This window comes from Protopterus annectens, chromosome 12.part0 (genome assembly GCF_019279795.1).
Source record: "Protopterus annectens isolate FY-2018-M chromosome 12.part0, PAN1.0, whole genome shotgun sequence".
In the NCBI taxonomy this organism is placed as follows: Eukaryota; Metazoa; Chordata; order Ceratodontiformes; family Protopteridae; genus Protopterus; species Protopterus annectens.
In genome coordinates, this window is record NC_056746.1 from 132,813,848 (window position 1) to 132,840,849 (window position 27,002).

Consider the following 27,002-nt stretch of genomic DNA (forward strand, 5'->3'; position numbering starts at 1 on the left):
ATGGGATGAAATCCTCAGTCTGTGAATAAATGAATATTTTTACTGCTGTTGTGGTCTTCAAATTCATGGTTTAAGGGTATCGTTGATGTTTTATTGTCCTGGTCAAGGAGCAAGGGTTCCGAGTTTGCACTTTTGGTGTTGTTCAAGGAATGCGATATAACTGGTGAAAAATGAGTGTCCGGTTCCAAGGAAAGAGACAGAAAATACCAAAACTATCGTTTATTAGTACATCAGATTAAGCGCTTTCATCTATCCTCCATAGACTTCTTCAGAACACCATTTCTCATACTAAAAGCCTTTAAATAGTACTAATTAATTCAAATTATCCAATCCTGTGATACACCAATTTGATCTCATGAATATTAATTTCATGGATACTGAATGACTCATCCTGACATAGATTCTCATAACACAACAACCATTTAAAATCATGAAAATACATATAAAATAACTAAACAGTTGTATAACTGTTTACGCATGATATAAAATTCATAATATTCGATAATAAAATTACATAATAAAATAAAAATGAAAAATTTAAAATTGTTAAAAATACATCTATTAGTTGTGTCTCACAATGAACACACAAAAATAATTAATATTCATGAGATCAAATTGGTGTATCACAGGATTGGATAATTTGAATTAATTAGTACTATTTAAAGGCTGTTAGTATGAGAAATGGTGTTCTGAAGAAGTCTATGGAGGATAGATGAAAGCGCTTAACCTGATGTACTAATAAACGATAGTTTTGGTATTTTCTGTCTCTTTCTTTGGAACCGGGCACTCATTTTTCACCAGTTATATCGCATTTATTGACTGGCAATTGTTGGGTTTGACTGGTGTAGTACTTATTTGGTGTTGTTCAAGGAAGACACAACACACTCTCTCATGGAATTACACACATTATCACAGTTGGCAACTTAGAACTTCTACCTAACTAGTTTGCTACACTACAGTACTATGCAGTTATCACACATACCATAGAGCTTATCAGGCTGATATATGGCCAAAGGGTTATTTCATGGTTACTGACATCAGCAGGCCTGCTACAGTAGGGCAATGGGAGGTGTAGTGAATGTGAATGGCTTCAAGATCATTAATGTCCACACACACACACACACACACACACACACACACACACACACACACACACACACACACACACACACACACACACACACTTGCCAGTACTGACATGTATGGGTTCATTGCTTCACAGGTGTGTAGTAGTTGACTGTGCCAGAAGGCTGTACAAGGCTAGGCAAAGGGAATACCTTGGCATCAGGCCACATGACAATGGTCTCCAGTGTGACTCAGGAGTGTAGTCCCTAGATTGGTTCACACAGGTGTGTATTATCTTCATCATCCATTCATCTGAGTTACTATTGTTGGTGGCCAGTGCTGTGCAATGCTTGCCATGTATGTGATCTATACTCCATAACATGGACAATGTCTGGGTTGTACACATGTCCCACATGCATGTTCTGTGTTGTGTGGAAGTGTACTTGGGGTCTCTGGGGCATGTTGTGTGGACAGATTGTTATCATCTGATGTGGCATTCCTGAACTCATGTGGTGAGATCTGGCTATGGAACTGAGGTTGTGCTTGCACCTACATTGACAACATGATACAGGTATTCGGTGGAGTTAGTGGCATCTGTCCATACAGGGCATGTGTATAAGGCATGATATTCCCTTTGTGGGTTACATTTGCAGACTCTACAGTTGTTGTAGGTGTCCAGTGGGGAACATAACAAAGGACCACAGTAAGCATTTATTTGCCTACTGTAGTGATGGACAGGGTGCCATGTCCTTTTACTTGCTGGATAACACACACTCAGTCAGGAGATGTTACATATCACAGTACATTCTGATGTCAGTGTCAGTGTTGTGGTCAACAGGCATGTAGTACACTGCAATCACACTGCGGTTACTATCTGTGGGCAATATGCAGGGAACTACCAATATAGTGGTTTTTGCCTAGCCATGTGTGTTTGTGTATGAGACATGGGTGGAGAGTGTTCTCTGAGTAATACAAGGGTTGCCTATATCATTCACTGATCCATAATGTCACATGTAGGGCTATGGATTGTCTACACCAGCCTCTCTGCTATTTGACATCTGTTGTCCTTGTAAGGTAGACATTGTGTCATATAGTAGGTCCTCAATATAATAATTTAGCAAAAACCACCCCACAATGCATCCTGTCATTACACAATCACAGCAACCTCCATACAGGATACTGATGACACACACACTTGTCAGTACTGAGATTCAAACCCCTACCCTAACTATGTATTGCTACTACAGTGCACTGCATTTATTGCATGCGCCACAGAGATTATTGGATGGATGCTGTCCTAAGGTACTTCTATGGTGAGGAACATCACCAGCCTTTGTAAATACTGGCACTGGGTGATGTAGTGGGTGAGAGATCCCAAAAATACTTTTACCCTAATCACACATTTACATTTGCCAGGGGTGAGGTTCAAACCTCTCTCTAACAACCTTTACGGACCATTATGTTAGACATTTACCACATGCACCACTGACCTGACATGGTATAGGCTTCACAACAGATTCTTGTAAGGTGGATGATATCTGCAGGACTGCTAAAGTCAGGCTCCGAGATGTGTACTGGCTATAAATGGGGCAAAATCTTTGAAGTACACAAACAAACACTTGCCACCCATGACATTCAAACCCATAGCTGTGTAGTTACTACAACTACATTGTTCCGCATTTATGGCACACACCACGGAGCTTATAGGGCTAGCTGTTTTCCAAAGGTATAGTTCAAGGTAGATGACATCAGCAGGCTTGCTAAAGTAGGGCAATGGGAGGTGTAGTGACTGTGAATGGCCTCAAAAGCATTATTCTGTACACACACACACACACACACACACACACACACACACACACACACACACACACACACAGAGTTTCCAAGTTGTCATGTCTGGGATTAGAATTCCTACTTAACTAATACATCACACTATAGCATTATGCAGTTATTGCACATGCCACAGAGCTGACAGGGCTGAATTTTGAATAGGCGGTATTTCAAGGTGACTGACATCAGCAGGCTTGCTAAAGTAGGGGAATGGGAGCTGTAGTGACTGTGAATGGCCTCAAAATCATTGCTTCCTACACACACAAACACAGAGTTTAACAGTTGCCATATCTGGGATTAGAATTCCTACCTAACTAGTATGTTACACTATAACATTACACAGTTATCGCACGCACCACAGAGCTTATAGGGCTAGCCCTTATCCAAAGGTGTATTTCCAAGTGAATGACATCAGCAAGCTTGCTTAAGCAGGGCAGTAGGAGGTGTAGTGTCTATGAATGGCCTCAAAATCATTGATCCCTACACACACACACACACAAAGTTTCACAGTTGCCACATCTGGGAATAGAACTCCTACCTATCTAATACATCACACGATAGCATTACTCTGTTATTGCATGTGCCACAGAGCTCATAGGAATGATCGTTCTCCAATTGGGTATTTCAAGGTGACTGACAGCAGGCTAGCTAAACTAGGGCAATGGGGAATGCAGTGTGTGTGTGTGTGTGTGTGTGTGTGTGTGTGTGTCTGTGTGTGTCTGTGTGTGTCTGTGTGTGTGTGTGTGTGTGTGTGTGTGTGTGTGTGTGTGTGTGTGTGTGTGTGTGTGTGTGTGTGTGAATGGGTCATAAACCATTCCTCTGGAAACACACACACAACACTCAGTCACACAAAACTTTACATTTGACAGGACTGTGTATACGACTGCTAGATGAATAATGACTTGCACTGTCATGTTGCACAGTTATCACAAGCACCATAGACACTATAATGCTGAGGGCTACCAGAAGCAAATGTCTACAGTGATAGACATCGGCACATCATGTGATATTGTTTAATTGGATGTGTGGTGGGTGGGACAGGCCTCATGATGGGAAGCTCTTTGTCACTGTCTGTCTCTCCCTTCCGTACATCTCTGTTTGGGTATGTTTGACCTATTATAGTGTGTTGCCCTTGGATATATGTGTGTATTCCTAGCCGATGTGTGTGAAAAGCATGACTGGTGTACAATGTGGTGTGTGTGCACAGAAATCTGTGACTGACAGATATGTATAGTCCACTGTTTTTGTCAGACATGGGCTTCATGGGCTTTGTTTCTCTAAGTGTGGGAGCATGCCCAGTATGACCTTCTGTATTGAATGTGTGAATCCATTCCAGGTAGATTGTACTCCAATGCAAGCATTTGTGTTCTACACCTACAGCTAGCAACCTGTTTCTGCAGGATATCTGTAGGTAGGTTGACAATATGGAGTCACAATGGGCAAAGGATAGTGGGATACTGTAATTGTGTCTCTGCTGCTTGTGCTACATGATTTTGGTGTTAGCAGAGATAGTCAGACATACGTACTGTTTTACACTGTGATGTATTATGTCATCAACTACTGACAGATATACTTATTTGCTCACAGTAATTTCCTGGGGAATACAAGATGAATGAAGCTTTGTCCAGTATTGTGATCTGCAACCTACATATTCTTGCACACTCATACTAATCTGGAAGGGGGAGTTGCAGACACTTGCTGATGGGTCTGTGTAAATGGTCCAGCACCTTGGTACTGTGGTGGCTGAGGATTCCCTGCTTGTACATCTATCGACGTGACAGAATGGCCATATCCTGCTGTGGACATACCTCTCAGCTGCACAGATTCACACAGGTTACCCGGAGGCAGAGCTTATATATCTGGTCATTTCCCCTTCACATTGTGGTTTACAAGCAGGTTTGTAGTCACCCATTCCTGGGTTTTCAGGCAGGGATAGTATGGGCACACATCAGAATTTCAGACTTCACATAGTCCATGGTGTCCATGCTTCTACCCCCTCATCTGTTATTCTATCCTCTTCCTAACATTATGCAAGTGATATCTGATAAGTATCCCTATAGTTATAACTTCATCCCAGCAGTATTTAGGGGTTGGTTCACAGTTCATGCAGTAGGACATGGTGGACATGCTACTAGGATTTGTCGACATGGTCTTGCATTTGTGTTCTGTGGACTGTATTATATGGTTATTTGGGACACCATGAGATAACATACATTGGCAGTGGATGGCCCCCCTGTTGTAGAAGGAAGTAGTAGTCCACAAAAATGACAAAAACTGATTGGCCAAAGAAGAGCCATAAAGATGGCAGAGTGGACTATTGAAGATAAGAAAGAAATTATGTGTTGTTACTATTATGTAAAAAGCCCAGAATTTCCAGGCACAAGATATACAAAATGATTACGAGAGAAATTAGAGGAAAGAAAAATACTTCCGCAGGAAAAACTGTCACAAGCTTCAAATAAAAATTTGCTTTCATTAATACAACAGATTTTTGAAAAACAGTATATAGATCAACAAACGTTGATCTCTTTGGAAAAAGAAGCCTCTGAGGAAGTGAGAAAATATAAGCAACAAAACCAAGATATATTTGAAAAATATAAAAAAGAAATATGGACATGGGAAAGAAAGAGAGATTTGATATAGTGCAACATTTATGCAAAGGAGAAAGCCAAGTTAACTAATATAGAGAAGGCAGTTTCAAAGATATTCAAAGAGAAATACAGGCAAAGGCATCCAGATATGGAAAATTTCACAATAAAAAGATTAATAGCACAAAGATGTAATGTGGAAAAGACTAAGTAAAGCAGAAGTTAAAGAAATAGAAGTTGAAGTTATGGAGTGCCTGGGAAGTGAAGGATTTAATGTAGAAGGTCTAAGACAGACTACATCACAGCATGATGGAGTGAGTTCCCAGAATAAGGAAAAGCAAGAAGATCGGGAGACATGTGAAGAAGAAATATGAACAGAGGAAAGGAAAAGAGATTTAATATGGTGTAATATTTATGCAAAGGAGAAAGCAAAACTAACTAATACAAAAAGAGCAGCACCAAAGATATTTGAAGAAAAATATAGGGAAAGAAATCTGAATATGGAAAACTTTACAATACAAAAAATAAGAAGACTAAGAGGAAAAGTAGAAAAAGAGATTAGTAATGGAGAAGTCAAAAAAATAGAAATTGAGGTAATGGAACAGCTGCAAAGTGAAGGATTCAGTGCAGTAAATAGAATACAGAAAGCACCACAACAGGCTAGAGCAATGGATATTGAAATTAAGGGGAAACCAGTGGAACAGGAAGCAATTGGTCAGGTGCCATATGACGATATTTTGGAGCCTTCCACAGGAAACCAGTATAAATGCTCATTTGAAGGTAGACAGCAAGGAAAGGAACAGAAAACTGTGGAAACTCTGATGCAGTCAGTGTTGAGGAGTGATAGGCCAGTGAGTTCCCATATGACAAAACAACAGATGACACAGGATGAAATTGAAGAGAATGTGCCACAGGAAGATGCTATACAACTTTCTATAGAATGCCCGCAGGAAATGGAAAACAAGGGATGTGCCCTCAGTATGGAAGAAAACGAGTTGAGAAGAGTTGCTTGATTTAATATATAAAGACAGATATATCAAGATCAATGAGAGAAATATTTATTTTAATTTATTTATTTATTTATTCCAGTTTGATGACCGGTGAGGTCCACTGGGTTCGGGGAGCCCATTTTCAGTGGAAGCCCGGGGAGAAAAGCTCCACAATACATAGTTTAGTTACATGAATAATAATAATAAAGAAATAGACTGCAGAAGGTTAATAAAACCCCAAAAGTCAGAAGCTTGATAAAACAAATCAACACAGTAATTAGGACTGTCCATAAATATCTATGTGATATAACAGAAGTAAACAGAATATATTGCTGTGCTGCTAAATTAATAGCTGATAAAATTCTACCACAGGAACATAGGGTCGCGAGGGAAAAGGGGGGGGGGGCAAAAGCGAATACCATCATAGACATATCGAATAGAGAAAACTATAAAGCAGCTAAGGCAAGAAGTGTCATTGTTAGAAGATTATAGAAGAAGAAGCAGATCAACAAAAATATTAAGAAAGATAGATGTGATAAAAGCAGTGCGCAGTATTAGAACAGACCAGGATCTATTATGCACTATTGGAGATAAACTAAAAATTTCAAAACAGGCAGAAGGACTTAGAAGATACGAAGATAAATATAAGGGAAAAGCACAAAATAAGCAATTTACTGATGACCCCAAAAAAGATTTATAGAAAATTGTGAAGTAAGGTAAAAGGAATTGATAGACGCCGAAAAAAGAGGAAGTAGATACATTTTGGAGAAGTATCTATGAAGATCCTGTGGAACATAACAAAGATGCTAAATGGATAGAAGAAGTAAAAGAAACAATAAGAAGTTTAAAGGTACAGGATATGAAATGGGATGAAATAACAGCCAGAGAGATTGAAACAAAGTTGAGAAAAGCCTCTAATTGGAAAACCCCAGGCCCAGATGCAGTACCTAACTTTTGGCTTAAAGTATTAACTTTTTTACACGAGGCTCTAGCTATGAGTAAGAACTATTTATATGTACACCCAGAACAGACACCACACTGGTTAACAGGAAAAACAATGCTCTTACTTAAGAGTGAACCTGTAAGCTACCCTAAAAATTATAGACCAATAACTTGTCTTCCGACGATGTATAAATTATACACGGGGATTGACGCCGACAGAGTTTATAGCCATTTAGAAGAAAACTCAATTACAGCAGTAGAACAAAAGGGCAATAAAAGAAAGTCATATGGAACAAAGGATCATTTGTTGATAAATAAAGTTATAGTGGAGAACTGTAAGAAAGGGAAGAATCTTAAGTATGGCATGGATTGACTATAAACAAGTATTTGATAGTAAAAAAGTGCTTAAAAATGTGCAAGGTACATCCTACACTGATTGATTACATTACAGTAAGCATGAAACAGTGGCAGACCTCTTCGCAATTAAGCCATGATAAAGGACAGATTATTATCCCAGGGATAAAAATCCAAAGGGGAATATTCCAGGGTGACTCCCTGTCACCGTTGCTATTTTGCCTTGCCATTAATCCATTAAGTTGCTTACTTAACAGCTTAGGTCATGGCTATAATTTGGCTTCTAGAAAACAACAAAGTCTAATGACTTCTCATCTTCTCTTTGTCAATGATTTAAAATTGTATAGCTCATCAGATGATGAACTGAAAGCACAGCTGCAGGTTCTCAAAACTTTTTCAGATGATATTGGAATGTCATTTGGTCTTGATAAATGTGCCAAAGCAACCTTTAAAAAAGAAAAATTGCAGCACCAGGAAAACATCAGTTTGGGACAAGAATGTGACATAAAAGAACTTGAGCAAGAGGGAGTGTATAAATACTTGGGAATTGATGAAGGATCAGAAATAAAACATGAACAAATGCGAATAAAGCTTAGTAAGGAGTACTTTAGAAGACTTAAATTAATCCTGAAAACAGCATTGACACCTAGGAATAAGATCCAGTTTATAAATCAGTTTGCTCTTCCTGTCCTAACTTATAGTTTTGGAGTGATTGACTGGCCCCAAAACATGTTGGTTAGACTGGATATTAAAACAAGAAGGATGTTTCATGCTCACTAAATGATTTATAAAAATCAGTGTATACCAAGATTATATATTCCCCGTTCTGAAGGAGGTGTGGACCTCCTTGAAAGTGATTACATGTATAGATCTGCAATCATGGGACTCCACACCTCACAAGATCCAAATGTGGTGAAAGTTTTGAAACATGAGGAGAATAAATCTAAGATGACTTCTCTGCTTAATTTAGCAGAAGCATATTGACATCAAGCAGGAATGGAAATCAAACCAGAAGTGGATAAAAACTAGGCAGCAACTGAATATGCTAAAAAACAAAAGAAAGAATATAAGGTGAAGGACCAGATGAAAAGGCAAGAAATGTAGAAAAAACATAAATGTAGTTGCAAGTATAGAAAACTTCTGGAAGAGCCTCATGTTGATCAAGAACGAATGCAGGAATAGTTAAGGAGAGGTGAATTTGCATCAAGAAATGAAAGGTTAATATTGGCAGCCCAAGATAGTGGGCTATGTACATGCTGGTTTACTAAGTCCATTGAACATGTGGGAGAAACAGATGGGTCCATGACAGATGAACAAAATGCCGGATCACCGACGACCACATCGCAGAGACAACATCACCGACAGCAGACATCCCTGACAACGGTGAGTAGTGCAGAATGGGAGTTAGTCCATTCCTTCACTGTAGTGCGATCTCAGAGTTGGTATATTTAAGTAGGGGGGTGTGGGAGGCACAGCCTCCCACATTGGGGGTGCAGGGGGCACATTTTAATGTGTTTTTTCTGTGTATTATGGGAATGGAAATGTGTTCCATTCCATAATACCTTGACTTACCGTTGTTGGCGATGTCTGCTGTCGGCAATGTGGTTGTCGGTGATCTGGCATTTCGTTCATCTGTCATGGATCCAAAACAGACATATGTAGGTTTTGTGGAACCAAATTGGAAACAGTCACACACCTTATTGCTGGTTGTGACTCTCTAATGGCAGAGGGACTGTATAATGAAAGGCATAATAATGTGGTGAGATTGTTACACTGGAGATTGTGCAAACATTATGGTATCGAAGTGGCTGAAAAACACTGGAAACATGACCCACAGATAATCATAGAAAATGATGAAGTTTATATCACATGGGATCACCCAATACCAACAGTCTAAATGATAGATGCTAGAAAACCAGATATAGTGGTCCAAGAAAAGAAGACAAAAGTAGCATTGATCATTGAAATCGCCACACCTAGTGACTACAGTGTCTTGTGTACAGAGAGACACAAAGTCATAAAATACCTCAATCTGCAGGCAGAAACAAAAGCCATGTGGAAGAAAGATACCCAGACAGTTCCAATAGTAGTAGGAGGAACTGGTCTTATAAAAAAGAATTTACAATCGTATTTAGATATGTTACCAATTCATGTAACACCATGCGAATTGCAGAAGGAGTCATTGCTAGGCACATTGCGGTTGCTGCGAAGAGCACTTTTGGCTAACATCAAAGAGTGAAACAATACTAATTTCATGAACTTTAATTGTACTTTGACTGAGGAATGGGGTCCATTCCCGTCATGGTATTACAAACCCAAAAGACTTGGAGAAATTAAAAAGGCAGTACAGGTGAGACACAGGCCTTTGACAGAGGAGAGAGACAGAAGAGAAGCAGATCCAGGAGCCATTCATTGAAGAGACCATATCAGAGCCAAATGCAGAGTCAGGTAGATTTCAAGAGACGGAACATAGTAACTAAGTCTTTAATTTGTCATCTTGTGACTCAGCCTCTGAACAAGTCAACATCTTGAATAAAGGTTTGTCATTATCCCTGCCATGAAACCAGATCTTATTGACACTATTATAGACTTGAAAATGTTCACTGGAAATACTTCATTAAAACTACTTTATCCTGAACAGGACAGGAATTATGTGTCAGGGTTTAAGAGACCAAGTTCCTTCATGCTGGACAAACACCCTGCATTGAATACTTTTTTAACTTTTTGTGAGAATGAATTACAGCAGACTTTGTCCTATGATTTTAAATGTTCATATAATAACTTGACATATGATGAGCATTTAGCTCTTAAAGCTTTATGAGAATCTGATTCACTGGAAATAAGACATGTAGACAAAAGTGATGGCATTGTTTTAGATCGTATAGATTATGTTAGACGTATGCATGATATACTTACTGACGAGTCCACCTATTTAAAGATATATAAGTACCAAGTTAATGGCATAATGAGGAAAGATACATTTTATACTTATGATCTTTTAATGACTGACCTTATTAATAAGGAATTATATGATTATTTCTTGGTTGAACATCCTTTGGTCCCCCTTTTATATGGGCTTCCAGAAATACATAAAGATGTACATAACCCCCCATGCGACCTGTAGTCTCCAGCCAGGGCTGGAATAAAGAACCACTGTCAGCTTTTGTTGAGAAATCTTTATGCCCTTTTTTTAATGACATACCTACTGTTCTTACAGATACCAAAGTGTTTTTACATGATTTATATGCATGGCAAGATGAACATAATGATTTATCTGAATTGCATTTTGTTACCTTGGATATCAACTCGCTACTTACAGTAATTCTCAATGGTACTGGAGTTGAGTGTGTTAGAATGTTTCTAACAAGGTTGAGTGGCAACAATAGGGTGGTGTTGATTTGCTCTTTACAGGAGTTGATACTAGAAAATAATGTTTTTATATTTCAGGATGATTTTTAGCTGCAAAAAGTTGGTGTTGTGATGGGGATAGCATGTGCTAACTCCTATGCAAATGCTGTCCTTGTCCAATGGTAGTTTGAGTTTGTACACAATTGCAATTGATATTTGGACAGCTTAGTTTTTTACAGACATTTTATTGATGATATATTTATTCTATGGAAGGATACTACAGATAGTTTTGATAAGTTTGTAGAATATTTGCAGAGCACGATGTCCTATTTGGAATTTACGTCTACTTATTCTTTTTCTTCTGATTTACGAAATGTCACTATTAATAAGGATGGACAAGGTTTTGAAAGTAAGATATTTAGGAAATAATGTAAAAGGAATAATATATTGCAAAAACTGAATATGCATCCAAGACATGTCCCAAGGAATATTGTTAAGGGACAGTTGTTGAGAGAGATCTGTCTACATAGTAATGACTTATTAGCTAAACAAGCTTTTGCTGCAGGTGAAATATGGCTAGTTTCTAGAGGTTATTCTGTGTCTGATGTCAAGAGGATGAGTGAGTTTGTGTTGTTACATAGAGATACTGTTACGAAACCTTATTTTGGTGCACATGATGTCAGTTCAGATGTTGGTCCTGCTAGACAATGTCAGGATAATCTACGATTAGTTTTTACTTACTCTAGTGGTACAACAGATATCTGTAATATTATTAAGAAATATTGACCGGTGTTGCTAGCCAATGAAGAGATTAGGCAGATAGTAGATCCTAGACCGAAGTTTGCGTTCAGGAATAACAGATCTCTTAAGAGCCAGCTGTGTTATAAGAATTGTAAAACACTTAGTAATGTTGTTACTTCAGAACATATAGGTACCTTTCCATGTAGAGGCTGTTCAGCTTGTACATATGTATGGACTACCAGTCATATTTCTTGTCCTGTCACCAAACGTCATAGTGATTTTAATTTTTATGCAGACTGTAAAACTGAACATGTAATCTATTATGCTGAGTGCTGTCTCTGTCAAGCTTACTATGCTGCTAAAACAAATTATAGTCTCAAGGAGAGGATCCTCAAACATGCTAATTATATCAGGAGATTGGATGAACATGGTGTGTTAGCGAAACATTATCGAAAAAGATTAAGGACATAAGTTTAAGTTGACAGTCTTAGAGCTTATGTCTATTAATACAAGGGGTGGATTTTAAATCTAGGACAGAATGCGTAGAGTTACGATGGATAATTCGGTTTAAAGCTGACACTTTTCCTGGTTTAAATGGCAAAGTGTCTTTGAAGCCCTTATTAAGGACCAGGAAGCTGCCTCATTAGTTTTAATAGTTTATTGATTATATATTTTTTATCTAAATGTTTTTATGTTTTGTGAGTTGAAAGGTTTTAAGTTTACTACTGAATTTTGTAATAATGTATGTTTAAGAGGCTGTGTTGTTTTATATGAATGCTGATTTGTTAATGCTTTCTGACATCACTGTTTGATTCATTAAATAGTTTTTTTGGCACTTTTTATCAGTGGTCTGATGACGCTACAGTTGTAGTGAAAGTGCTTACCTCATTAAACTTTATTTTTTCCATCCCTTCCTGTGGTGGTTGCATTGTGGACTGCTCATATTTTCCAAATATGCCTGTTTAGTGTGAAATGCTAGTAAACAAAGGTATGGGGTGAGATTTAGGGAGAGAAATTGTCAAGTAAAGTAGGGAAGTTAATTTACTATTTTAAGACAACAATATTCTACTTTTATAAGAGTACTAAGTCTGCATTTTGCATACCTTGTACAGTTCTGTATACCTTATGTAAAAAAAAAAACATTGGCAGAATGGATGTGTGAAGAAGTGAAAGAAATGTGAATGAGGTTCCACAAGATATAACATGTCCAGTGGGGGAAATGCAATTTGATGTGCGTATCTTTGAAGAATAAAGTGCAAAGTGACATAATGAAAACATTTAAGTACCTGGAAGAACTTGTCAATGTCTTAGAGGGCAGTGCCATTCGGAGAAAGGGATGCACAGGAGGTGAGGTCACAATCTAAAGATAACGGGACAATGACTAATAGCAGATGAGGACACATTTCTTGGCAGGCATGGTTACAAATATATTGACAAACTTTACTGAAGCTGCTCTGGAATCTTTTGGAATTAAAAATGCATGGGGCAGTTCAAAACAAATTCTGGTAAGATGCATGAAGATGTTGAATTTTTATTAGCAAACATGTTTTTTACATGCACCACGATGGGTAAATAAAATAGATGACCATTTCCTTTTATGAGAACAAATGTCATATTTCTATTTCCAATGCTTCAATGAGAACAAGTTTAGAAAAGTCAGACCCCAGAATATACTTTAAAGATATATATTACAAACTGCTTTTTGGATCTAGGACACTACAGATCATCTTCACTCATTCTTGCACTAGTCAAACATTTCAAAATATATATTTTTATATAATATTAATAGTTCTATTTGTTTTCTTTGCTCCAGAGGCTCATTTATACAAAATAAAAAAATGCACTATTTTCTCCATACCTGGTTTACAGATGTGCCTAAAACCAAGCAATCCACATATCCCAAATTTTACTTATGAAATGTGAAGAGTAGCTCATGTAGTGTAGTATCTTTTACCATTTTAAGTACATTTTTTACTGATTTTAATTTTACCTTCACTGGTCTTTGGCTTAACACTACATAGTTCATACAACTGTACTGAGAGCTAATTACCACCAGTTGTTTCTGATTATTGATCTCTTAGTCTTTCTCTTTCTTACCTCCCTCCCTTCCATCAGATGGGGGAAGGGTGAAAAAGATAACCTATTCTTCAGAACATTACAGCAATTACATTTAATTTAGGCTAATCAATCTAAGAAGCATTTATCATATGTCATAAGAACACAAAGCCTACTGTGGAGCAATTAGTTGCAGACCTAGTCTTTCAATCTCCAGGGTTTAGAAACAATAATTAACTGTTCCTTATTCATTGAACTCATACAAGTGAGCCATCGTTAGTCAATGAAAGAGTGGAATTGGACCTAGCTTCCAGAAATATCTGATTTATATGATAACCTTCTGAGTTTGTGGAGCGGGGATCCACATATTGTAATAAGTCATACGTTATTATTTGTAGACAGATAAAAAACAGCTGGATAACCACAACTGCAGAAACAATTTAAATAAAATACACCATAAATAAATAAAAGACAAGCACTTTCGCAAGTGCTTCCTCAGGTGTTATACAAGCATATGTTCAAGGCTTTACGCTTATATACAGCACAAAACCAATTTAGCAATAAAGGTAATTGAAAATAATCAATAGCTTAAAGGAATATATACATTCATTATCACTTCAACCTACATGCTTTTAAAACAGGTTTTAAACTAACACTGCTATTATTCCCTGGGTATCTACGTGCTTGTAGTCTTAAAACCCATTGCAGTTCCACCTGTTCTAGGTTATTTGTGTCATCTCCTCTACAGTTAACATCTAGTAGTTGTAGCACTTTAAAGGTGGCATAAAAAGGTTTATTTGAGTGAGAGATGGGAAAGCTGGAGGAGTGTGTTGTCTCTTGCTGTGGCGGCTTGTTGGGAGTTTTTTTTTTTTTTGATCTGTTTGCTCTCTATTCATTTCTTGGCTGCTGCCTCTCTGAAAGGGAGGGAATTTAGGCTTGACGTTGCAGTGAAGCTTTGCTTCAGGTGCATGGCAAGCCTCTGGTATGGAGTACACAGACACACTAACAGAAACAGATGCTCCCAGGTTGCTATGGTAACTGAGACCGAGTGACGATAATGCTAAACGGCTCTGAGGAGCCTCTGAGATGAACCCCGCCAATGACATTTTTGGTTTAAAAAAATATATGCATAATAAAAGGGCTGTTTTAAACCACATGTACACATATTGATGGTCTCCCAACACTTCATTTAGCTCATTAAGTTGAGTCTTGAAAAATAAAAATAAAAAAAATAATAAGTGCAATTTTATATTTAAAATGTATTTTGGTTCAAACACATTAAGGACTTACATAAGAGTGGAAGTCTGAGTTATTGTGAAACACTAAGAGCACTTGGTCCTGTGTAGCACCCTTTGCAATGGTCTGGGAGGTGAGCTTGCTTGGACGTGTTGGGTATATGAGGATACCTGATTCTATGGGTGTTTGGGGTTGCTGGGAAGTGCTAGAGAGTCATCAGATATCCTTTGTTGAAATATCTGTGGGAATGGAAGGTGTGTTGAGTGGTTCACTGGCAGAGTGGCTACTGCATGGGACAGGCTGGTAAAATGGAACAGGACAGATATTGGTTTGGATATTTTAAGAACAGCCTGAAAACACACCGCATGAATTAGTGAATTGTAATCTGGTAAAACTGGATGGGCATTGTTGCCCATGCTTGAAGTACTGATATGTATGTATGTAAGGATGGAAATATACTTATAACAAATAAACTAAAAGGGTCTCATAATTTAAAGTCTATGGACTGTATAAAGATGCTTGGAAGGTGCTAATAATAAGAATAAACCTTACAGCTTGTGGTGTCTCAAAATAACTAACACCAGCCAAAAAAAAAACACAATAGTTATGTAATGTATGATTTTAGTAAATCTAGACAAAATATATAATTGTCATATAAGATGACTCAGTCTGCTGAATTTAGATAATAAAGACAGTATTTAATAACATGGGCTTGTGTATAATAACACTACTGTCATAACTTGTCATAAATGACATACACTACATTGAACATCAAGGGAAAGCATGATGATTTTCTTATATAAGTAAATATGCATAACAAGTCATGTAATTGCTTTAACTTGAATTGTAGTTTTTGTAACCCATCTTGACCATATATAATACTTAAACAGTTACTGAGATAACTAATGTTTTATACATGACATCAAACTGACAAAGTTGTTCAAGGGAAACAATAGAAGCTTGAACTAGGAATGTCACAGAATGTAACGATCATATTCTGAACAAATAGTATTAAATTGACAATAATCACTCAGTTTAACCTTTTTTGATTATACAAAATAGAATGTTGCCATTTGAATCTAAAAACTTTCAGTATATGCCATAAAATGGCAATTTATGAATATGGAAAGAGAACTTGTAATCATTAATCACAGTAAGTGAATTTGTCATTTTAACCTATAATTTCACTCATTTTATAATAAGAAATGATGATATGAAAATCCTTATGTGTAGGAAATGGGGGGAAGAGGGATGCACTGATAATTAAAATGCACTAACTTTCATCAATGTTCACATAAAACAAACTTGATGCTCTAGTAAGTTAGCAACAAATAAAGTGATTACTTAAATGCTGGCAAACAATGAAATATAACTTCTGATTTATCCAGTAAAATACATTGTATTATAAGCATTAGGTATAAATATTATTACCATCTATTTATATTAAGTAATACGTTTTGAAAGACTTCATCAATAAGGGTAATATGTTAAATAACTGTGTGCTATAATCTTTTACTGAGATTTTATATTTGATACATCCTACTTTACTATGATTGAATTGCTTGTCATCTATCTTTCATGTAAATATTAATTGTGTATACAATAAGTAGACATTTATATTGTATTATAATTCTGTCTAATCTACACTAGTGCTATATCTGTTCAAATAATATAAATATTGCTTATTCATATTATAAATATTCTCCATATGATAATTCAATTTATGGAGCTCAAATATTCTGGATTGAGAAGGTATGAGTGATAATCTGATGGACTTAGATTTATCCATCAGATTAGGAATTATTTTCATTCCATGGCTAGTGCAGATGTTAGTTTTGTTAACATTTATTAATTTAAATTTGTTATTTCACAAAAACATTTTTAGTATGCCTGACCAATATATTACTTTATTTGTAAGCACTCAATGTATAAAATTGATCATTTCCTTTAAAAGCTCAAACATATACTTTATAGTTATCAGAGGAAAATGTTTAATAGTCACAATAAAACAAAAATACATAGTCTAAATAACCTAAAATGGATTTAACTTTATTATCTTTAAATACCAATGGCTTAAACAATCCTAGCAAGAGATTAAATCTACTGAAATATTTAAAAATGAACAAAGCACAAATTGTCTTCCTTCAAGAAACTCATTTCAAAACAAATGACAATTACAAATGGAATCCTAAGGAATGTATGATATTGGCACAATCCACTTATAAAACAAAGACAAAAGGGGTAACAATTTTATGGACAAGAAATGTGATTAACCCAAAAATCATTTATAAGTATGAAGATAAAGAAGGCCTTATGACATTAGTAATAGTTAAATATAGCAACAGAATATGGACCCTAGCCAATCCATACTGGATCTCAGGCATTGGATTAAGAACTGTTAAAACAATACTTGGATTTAATTTCCAATAATATAAAGGCAACTTAATATTAGGAGGAGATTTTAACTGTATATTTGATATTTCTGAAACTACAAATAAAAGACTGCTGCATACATCTGCTGTATCAAAAGCTTTAAACAAGTGGGTAGAATCATTTCATCTTGTAGATACTTTCAAATTTAAAGAAGATAAATCTTTGTTGTTTTCCCATCAAGATCACAGATTTGGTACCCAAACTAGAATAGATAACATATTTGCTGACCATGACTTACACTCTAAAATGATTAATTTCTCAATCAATCCCTGCCCCCTTTCAGATCACAATTCATTAATACTAAAACTTCAAAATGGGTACAAACCATTAATCTTTAACTTCAGAATTCCTGCATATATAACTAAAATTAAAGAGTTCAAACCCTGGTTATTACCTGAATTAGAGTTCTTCTTAGATATTTATTACACCACAGAAATAAATAAAATAATGATATGGGACTCATTAAATGCTTACATATATGGTAAAACCCTAACTCGGTATAAAAAAAAAATCAGAGAATGGAATTCTGAATTATTAGATCTAGAATCCAAACGCTGAAAAAAATCAAAATCATTTGGAGATGAAAAAGAAAGTAGAAGTATTAAACAATAAATACAATGAAATTCTAACACATAAAACTAGTTTAGCTTTAGAAAAACTAAAAATTAATACCTTGGCCAATTCTCCCAAACATCTACATAATTTATTCACAAGAATCAAAATACAATCAAAAGCTAATAACATTAAAAGTATCTTCCATGAAAAGAAAGGGGAACATGTCTCAGATATAGGTGTCATTTTTGATGCCTATTGAAATCACTATATGGAACATTTCCAAAAAGAAAATATACATACTGATCAATTAAATCTAGATGAAAAAAGGTTCTAATATAAAAAAAATACCAGCAAAAATTAAAACTATATCTGCAAGCACCCATATCATACAATGAAATTACAGATACAGTAAAAAAGGGTAAAAATAATAAAGTTCCAGGTAAAGATGGCATAATTATGGAAATATATAAACTTTTTTCCCTCAAAGATACTGTCCCTCTTCCATAAAACTCTATTAGAAATTCAGTCACAAGCTTTAATACCATCCTCTTGGAAATATTCCTTAATCACACCAATCCTAAAGGAAAACAAACCCCCAAACCTCTGTACCTCATATAGACATATATCATTATTAAATAATGGTTATAAGATATTTATGACAATATTAACTAACAGAATGAAAATACCACTATCCAAAACAATAAATAATGATCAAACTGGATTTATATATCATAGACACACACATGACAACATTAAAAGGATCATTTCTCTTATAGATTATGTAAATAAAGAAAATAATGAAACACTCATAAATGGCTTAGATATAGAGAAAGCATTTGATTCCCTAAATTGGGACTATTTATTCAACATTCTGGTGTTATTTGAATTTCCTCCTTCCTTTGTTCATCTACTAAGGAATATATATATATATATATATATATATATATATATATATATATATATATATATATATTATCGTATGTTAAGCTAGCTCCTTTCACCTCTGAATCCAGGCACATAACAAAGGGTACTAAACAAGGATGTCCCATGTCACTGATTTTGTTTGCTTTGGCTATTGAAATATTGGCAGATTCAATACGTAACAATACAAAAATCAAAGGACTAGATGTTTAAACAATAAAATTCTAAAGTAATGCTCTTTGCTGATGACATATTATTAACATTATCCAATACAAAAGAGACATTAGAAGAATTAGATATTTTGACACATTTTACAGGATTTCAGGACTCCATTTCAATAAATCAAAATCAAATTTTTTATTTTTAAATACAAAAAAAGAAATGCAGACAAAGGGGAATCACATTATAGTGAAACAAGAATCTACCTTACAATATCTAGGAATTGAGTTATACAAGGATAATAATGAATTAGTCTAAAAAAACTTCAATAATATCATCAATACAATTAAAATCTCTGAGGAAAAGTGGAACAAAATAATATTAATATTTGAAGGTAAACTACAGTTAATAAAAATGGTTACTACTCAAGATTCTATATATAGCTTTGGCAATACAACTGTTACCAGAAAGGAATATACTCAAGGAAATAAACTCATGCCTAATAACATTTTTATGGTTTCCCAAAAGAAACAGAATAGCTTTAATACCTCATAAACTTTCCTGATATAGAAACATATATAAAAGTATCAATATCTAAAACAATCTCAGACTAGATAAATCCAAATTATTCTGCAAATTGGAAAGAATTGCTAACTGTAATATCAATAAATGAATTTGATTTACAAAACAAAAATTCAAATAACAGATAAAAACAATTTGCCATGGCACATGTTATGTATTAGTATGCAATATAACATAATTAATCCCACTTAAACTTTTATGATTAATTATTATATTAGGAAAATTATTAATGCAAATATGGATTTAAAAATCTGGTTTGATCTTTTAACAGCATTCATAGTTACAAAGAACTTTCCACATAAAATATACAGAGAAATAATTAATTACTGAGAACAGAAAGGATTTGTTTGTTGGTTTCAATGTATCAAAGAACTGAAAGTTCTGGGTATGCAAACAATAGAAACAACATACAACATTCAACAACATGATTGGCTAACTATGCAAAGCATTCTGATGTATCCGCAAGATTTATGCAGAATAATTAGTAATTCTTCATTTAAAGAAATACCTAAACTTACGAAATACCTATATGAATGCATATATAATGATAATGACATGGGAAATAGTATTTCAAAATTTTACAAGATATTGATAAATTATAAAACAACACCCAAATCCTCATATTGGAATTATATAACAAAAGGACACTCATTACAGCTAACTGAAGAAATTAAATCAAATATTTTACCATCAATAAAAGGTACATCCTTTACACAATAGTGGAAAGTTTCTAATTGGAAATGCTTGCACAGAACATTCTTAACTCCAGTAGAATTACTAAAATTAATTCTTCTACAAACGTAATATGTTGGCGGTGTGAGTAAATACACAATGCAGATTGGAATCACATTTTTTCAACTGTGTTAAAATTAAGCCATTTTGGAATGGTATTAAAAACTTTTTACAAGCTTTATTTAATGAATTGTTTACCTTATCTAAAGCTCTAGTATTATTAAATGTGCACGAAGGTCCTTATTTGAATTAATCAAATATTTATCTAGTATAGACAATACTTGCAATCTCAAGGAAGTGTATAATAAGATGGAATACAAACACAATACCGACTTTGGAAGACTTCTACAGCCTAGTGAAGACCACAGCATTCTTGGAAATTAAAGAATTAAGGATTCATCCTAAGCCATTTATTAACAATCCATGGAAAAAAGTCTGATCATTGATTGACACTTTACAATAACTAAACAGATACACTCTGATAACTGGATTGTTATAAAGTAATTGTATATATTGAGCTCTGTTATAGTGTCAGGCTGATGTAAATAGTGTACATAGGTTTTTAAGATGTTATATACAAATACTATGAAACTTATTAAAGTGTATTTGAAAAATAAAAAAAAAAGAAAATGAGAGAAAATAAAGGTTGCCAGATCCCATAAATGAAGGCAGCATTGTCATGATGGCTAACTGCTTAGTTTTAATGGATGGCATCAGTGACAAAATGGATGATATGTCTGGAGCAAGTGAAAAAATGTAACTTATAGCTATGACAATAACAATTAAAGGGCTGCAACAGTACAGAAACACTGCCACCTTCTGCATCATCCCCTTCACTTATCAGTTTTCTCCCACTTTCACTCTCTCAGATCCCACCAAAGGTTTACATTTTAGTTTTGTTTCTTTTCATCCACCCTTTTTTAATTGTAATATTCACTGAACCCATTTTTTAAAACTTGAGCATACCATATATACTTTCATGAAAGCAGTAAAGAAATTGTATGTTTTTCATTTACATTTGTATTTCTGGACATTGACAGCTGATGGGAATAAGAGGTAAGGGACTAATAGAATATATCTGCAGTAAAAACCAAACAGTGCTGGCAAGAGTTACCTCCAGCAACAATAAAATGAACAGTAAAAAACAAAGCATTTTTGTGGAGCACCACCTTAAAACTGTGTTGAAAAAGAATGTATATATATATTAACTGACACAAAACAGTTTTTAAAAGATCTGTATGCATTTTGTAAGAGTATAGCTGTGGAGGATAGATGGCTCATGATTACATTGGATGTGAAATCTCTATTCACAGTCATCCCCAATAGTAAAGGTGTTGAGCTCTTCAAACAGTATTTAATGGAAGATGAAACATATGATGTACAAGTTATTGATTTATTATCACTGTTGATGGAACTGATATTAGAGAACAATATCTTTTTGTTTGAAGGAAATTTATATAGACAAAAGGATGGTGTGGCCATGGGCACTTCATGTGCAAATGGGTACGCAAATATTGTTATGGCTATGTGGGAGAAAGAATTCCTACTGACTGAGATGGGAAGGCATCTGAAGTTCTACAGGAGATCTGTGGATGATCTCTTTATTCTATGGGGAGGTGATGTAGCCTCATTTCTATCATTCTTCCACAAAATAGACAATAGTACCAGCTTCCTTAAGTTTTCAATGAAGTATTCCTATGATGTTATAGATTATCTGGATGTCAGGATACTTCAAAAAGATAAAGGTATTCTGGAAACTGAAATCTATAGGAAAGAATGTTATAGGAAAAGCTATCTCCATAGACAGAGCATGCACCCGAGACATATATTTAAGAACACTGTAAGAGGCCAAGGACTGAGAACATCAAGACTCACAGCTAATCAAACTAAGTATGAGGAGGAGATCAAGAACATGAAGGAAAGGTTCATACATAGAGGGTACAGTGAAAAAGAGATACAACAGTCATTAGTGGGTCTATCTGAGGCAAGGGAAGGAATAGGTAAGCCATACTTTTCAGATATGGATACCATCATAGATAGAGGAACTGTTAGTCAGAAACCTATGAGAGTACAAGTATCCTACTCGAGTAACATTAGATCTTTACAGGAAGTATGTCGAAAAAACTGGAATATACTATGTGCTGATGATGATGTTAAAAGGCTGGTAGGTGAGACCCTGAGATTTGCTTATAAGAATAAAAAATCTATAAAAAGATTATTATGTGGACCACAACCTATGGAAACAAGAATAGAAAATGCAGTCAGATATGGAACCTTCCCCTGTAATAAATGTAATTACTGCACCTTCGTTGACACTGGAAGTAGATTTCTACATTCAGATCTAAAGAAGGAGTTTACCTTCAGAATATTAGCTAACTGTGACAGTATGAATATTATATACTTGGCACACTGCACAGTCTGTCCTGCCTTCTACGTTGGAATGACAATGCGAAGGCTGAGAGACCGGATGAGGGAGCATGTATACGATATCACCAGAGGAACAGAGACAAATGCCTTAGCCAGGCATGTGAGGGAATTCCTAACTCTGTCACTCCTGAGTACTACTCACCATGCTTGATTGTACTAGTCACTTTTTATACAGTCATTTTTCTAAATTTTACTTAATCTGATGCTGTAATATTCTATCTAAGTGCCTTTCTCAAATCTTTCTACTTTTTTTTAGTCTTTTTTAAACTATTGTCAAATTTTATATTTGATGTTTCTGTATGTCTTATTTAGTATGACTTTACTGGAGCTTTTCTCTTCAGGCCTCCACTGAAAATGGACATGTATCCAGTTGGACTAGCCCGGTCAACAAATGTAAAATAAAAAATAAAATAAATAAAATGAGACAAACAAATTTTTATTTTTAGTAATAGATAAAGTCTATACCAACAATAGAGGTGGAGATGTTAGGAATAGAGTAGAAACTAGGGAACTAGAATGGATTATAAGGCTACGAGCTAACATTGGGGTAGGCCTGAATGACAAAGTCAATATTAAACCCATTCTTCTAAATAGAGATTTAAAGAAATAGTAGGTAGTACCCCCCTCCCCCTCGACCTTTTATACTTTTTTATACTTTTTTATATATTTTTACACTTTAATATATATTTATACTTTTATATTGTATGTATTAAGTTGCATGATGTAATATGCTGTTTCTATTGCTGAGCTGTTTTTAATTTTAAGCTTTTAAAATTTTTCACACTAGATATAAAACATTTTATACTAAATATATGGCTTTAAGGATTAATTGGGCAGTTGATGGCAATGATAAGCTTGGTATAAATGCTGTGCTTTACTCTTCTTTGATTGTCTGATGAAGTGGCTGGTGCCACAAAAGCGCTCACCTCTTTTACTAATAAAGCTGTTATTCTACATAGCCGTGGTTGTTACCTCCTGCTTTGTTTTTTACTAATAGAATATACTCTTTACTGCAAATTTTGTACAGCAAAACATATGCATCAACAAATATTCTTATTAATTAGAAAAACTTTCACAAATATTTTGTCTTAAGCATGTGCAGAAAAAGCAACAATGTGGTATACATAGAATATAGTATGATATATGCATAATGCTGTCTGTTCAATATAATGTACAAATGTTTCAGTCCTTTTTTCAAATAGGCATCACTATTATGATGGAATCAGAATCTACTAGGCAGAACCTATGATGAAATAAATAAATAATTTACAAATTATGGAACATTTCAATGGTTAATGTTTTTGTAAAAATAATATGCATTATCATGTAACTATGTTCCTAATGTAAAACAGCCAGTTCATGAAACTAGAATTTCCTTCAGCCCTGATTTACACACACTGAGGGCTATCGGCTATTACATTACACCAGTGTATCCATCACAAAATATGGTGCATGTTGTTAGATGGGTCATCCCTTAACTTTCCTTCATGTTGACCTAAAGGTAAGTGGATGAACACCAACCTATCACATTATGTATCATTGATTTTATATTTACCTGAGAGTGTTTCCATTTGTTTTAGTGAAACAGCAAGAGAGGTTTTGGTCCCACATGTATTTTCCCATAGTTACAGACCATAAAGTTAGCATGGGTCACACATATGGTGAGTGTACGGATGGAGTAGTGTTGCTTCCCTCCCACAAGCAATATGATTTTAATGTTTTTCAGCTATCTAAGCAGGTTCCATATTAGATGAACGAATGCTTAAAATGTCAAGTACGACATGCTCAACAGCTTTTAAGTGAACATTCATCTAAGTGAAACTGGAGAATGTCGAAAGAAGGAGTTTCGAAAAGTTACAACTGGCCAGCTGTGAGGAAGCCAATGGCTGACATCAGAACGTTCACCCTGTCTTGCCGTTCTTACAGTCCTCCACTGTGGTGCAATCTCGGATTTGGTATATTTAAGTAGGGGGTGTGAGGGGGCATAGCCCCCCCATTGGTGGTGTGGGGAGTGAAGACCCCCACTTTATTTTGTTTGTTGATTTTTATTTTTTTGGGGGGGTGAGGTTGTAATGGTGTACAGTACATTGTAGCCATCAGCCGTTGGCTTCCTGACGGCTGACCAACTATAAATTTTCGAAACTCCTGGTTTCAATATTCTGGGGTTTCGATTAGATGAATGTTCGCTTAAAAGCTGTCGAGCATGTTGTACTTGACATTTTAAGTATTCATTCATCTAATAGACCTATCTAAGTAGCTTACCAGTTCTGACTACTTAGTTTGTTGGGTACTTGGGTACTGCATCATAACAGGGTAATTCTTTCACAACAAACTATACTTGTTCAGTTTATAGGCAACCACAGTCAAGAAAAATAAAATATCATACCCATAATCATATGCTTATCTCATTATAAAAAAATATCACAGTGGCACTCTGAGCAGTTATTACTATTTTATCATCTGTTCAACTATACAATTGGCTTGTGAGGGAAAGTTTTAAGCCAAGACTGTTTCCCACAATAGGATGTTTTAGTTTTCCTTTTATTAAAGTGTCCTTGTACTAATGACTTTGAGCTACAGTTGGACATATTCAAACCTTCTCCAAGTTAATAGTGAAATAGTCATTGACAGATTTCAAACAGCAGTACTTACTTTTGCTAGCTGCAGGATCTCAGAGTAATATAATTCTTTTCAGCTAATAACGTGTAATATTCTTGCCTTTGTGAGAAATTTCCTCTCTTTGATAAATATTAAATGACTGAGTAAGGGAGGGGATATGCATACTGCAGATGCAATAGAAGTAATGACTATTACTTGTTAAGATGATAACCTTTTCATAAAACTAGCTCTAAAAGTTTAGATGTAATAAAAATCAAAGAGTGTCATTTAGAAATGCATAGGTATATGGTGAAAGCTTGGATTAAAGATATTGTGGTTCTAAAGCTGTAAGTCAGTGAAAACAGTGTGCCCCATTCTGGAATTATAGCTAAACTCACTAAACTAGGTATAAATCCCTACGTCACAAGATGGGTTGCCAACTGGCTCACTGACAGAACCCACACTGTAAATGTTGCAGACTCCAAATCTGACCTCAAAGCAGTGACAAGTGGAGTACCACAGGGTTCCGTCCTGGGACCTCTCCTGAAGTACAGGCTAACACAGAAGGCTTCTGGCTAACGAAGGTCGCAGATGACTGCAAACAAGGAGCCATAGTCAAGTCCCCAAATGATGTGGACATCCTACAGAAGGGCCACGCTGAGACAGATGCCTGGTGTCAGTGCCATGGCCTCAAGCTCAATGCCAAGAAGTGCAGTATCATCCCCTTTAGTAAAAACTCTGTACCCATGAACTACCACATAGGCAGCAATCTACTTAACACCAAATGTGTGATAAGAGACCTTGGGACCCAGGTGGACAGTAGTCTCTCCTTTGATAGTTACTTTGCCACAGTAGTCAGGAAGTCCTTCTACATTGTACACCTCATCATAAAAGGGTCCTCATCCAGAAAAAAGAAGTAATTGTTCCCCTCTACTCGACACTCATTAGACCCATTATAGAGTACAATGCCCCTTTTGGAATGTACCTTACAAGACATCTGCAGCAGCTGGAAAGGCCACAGAAGTACCTCACAAAGAGAATTACTGGCATCAAACAAATGTCCTATACTGACCGCCTCAAAAAACTCCAGCTTTACTCCATAGCATATTGCCTACTCCGAGATGATCTCTGCCTAACATATAAAGCTATTGTCAAACCCAGAGCTGTTGGACATGCTACACCTAAAGAAATCCCAATCCCTCGAAGCTGCACGCTCTAGGGACCTAATCCTTGTCATCACAATAAACAGGACATGCTGGAGGGATAGATTCCTGTCCCAGAGACTTCCCATACTCTGGAACAGGCTACCCATCTATGTCAAGCAAAGTTCTTCATTAGCACTCAAGAAAAATCTTGATGACTTGATGGGAAATAGGAAATACACCCCGGGGATCACTTCTGTGTCTCTGCTCGACAGTGGCACAGGAAAATAACTTTCTTGGGTGGC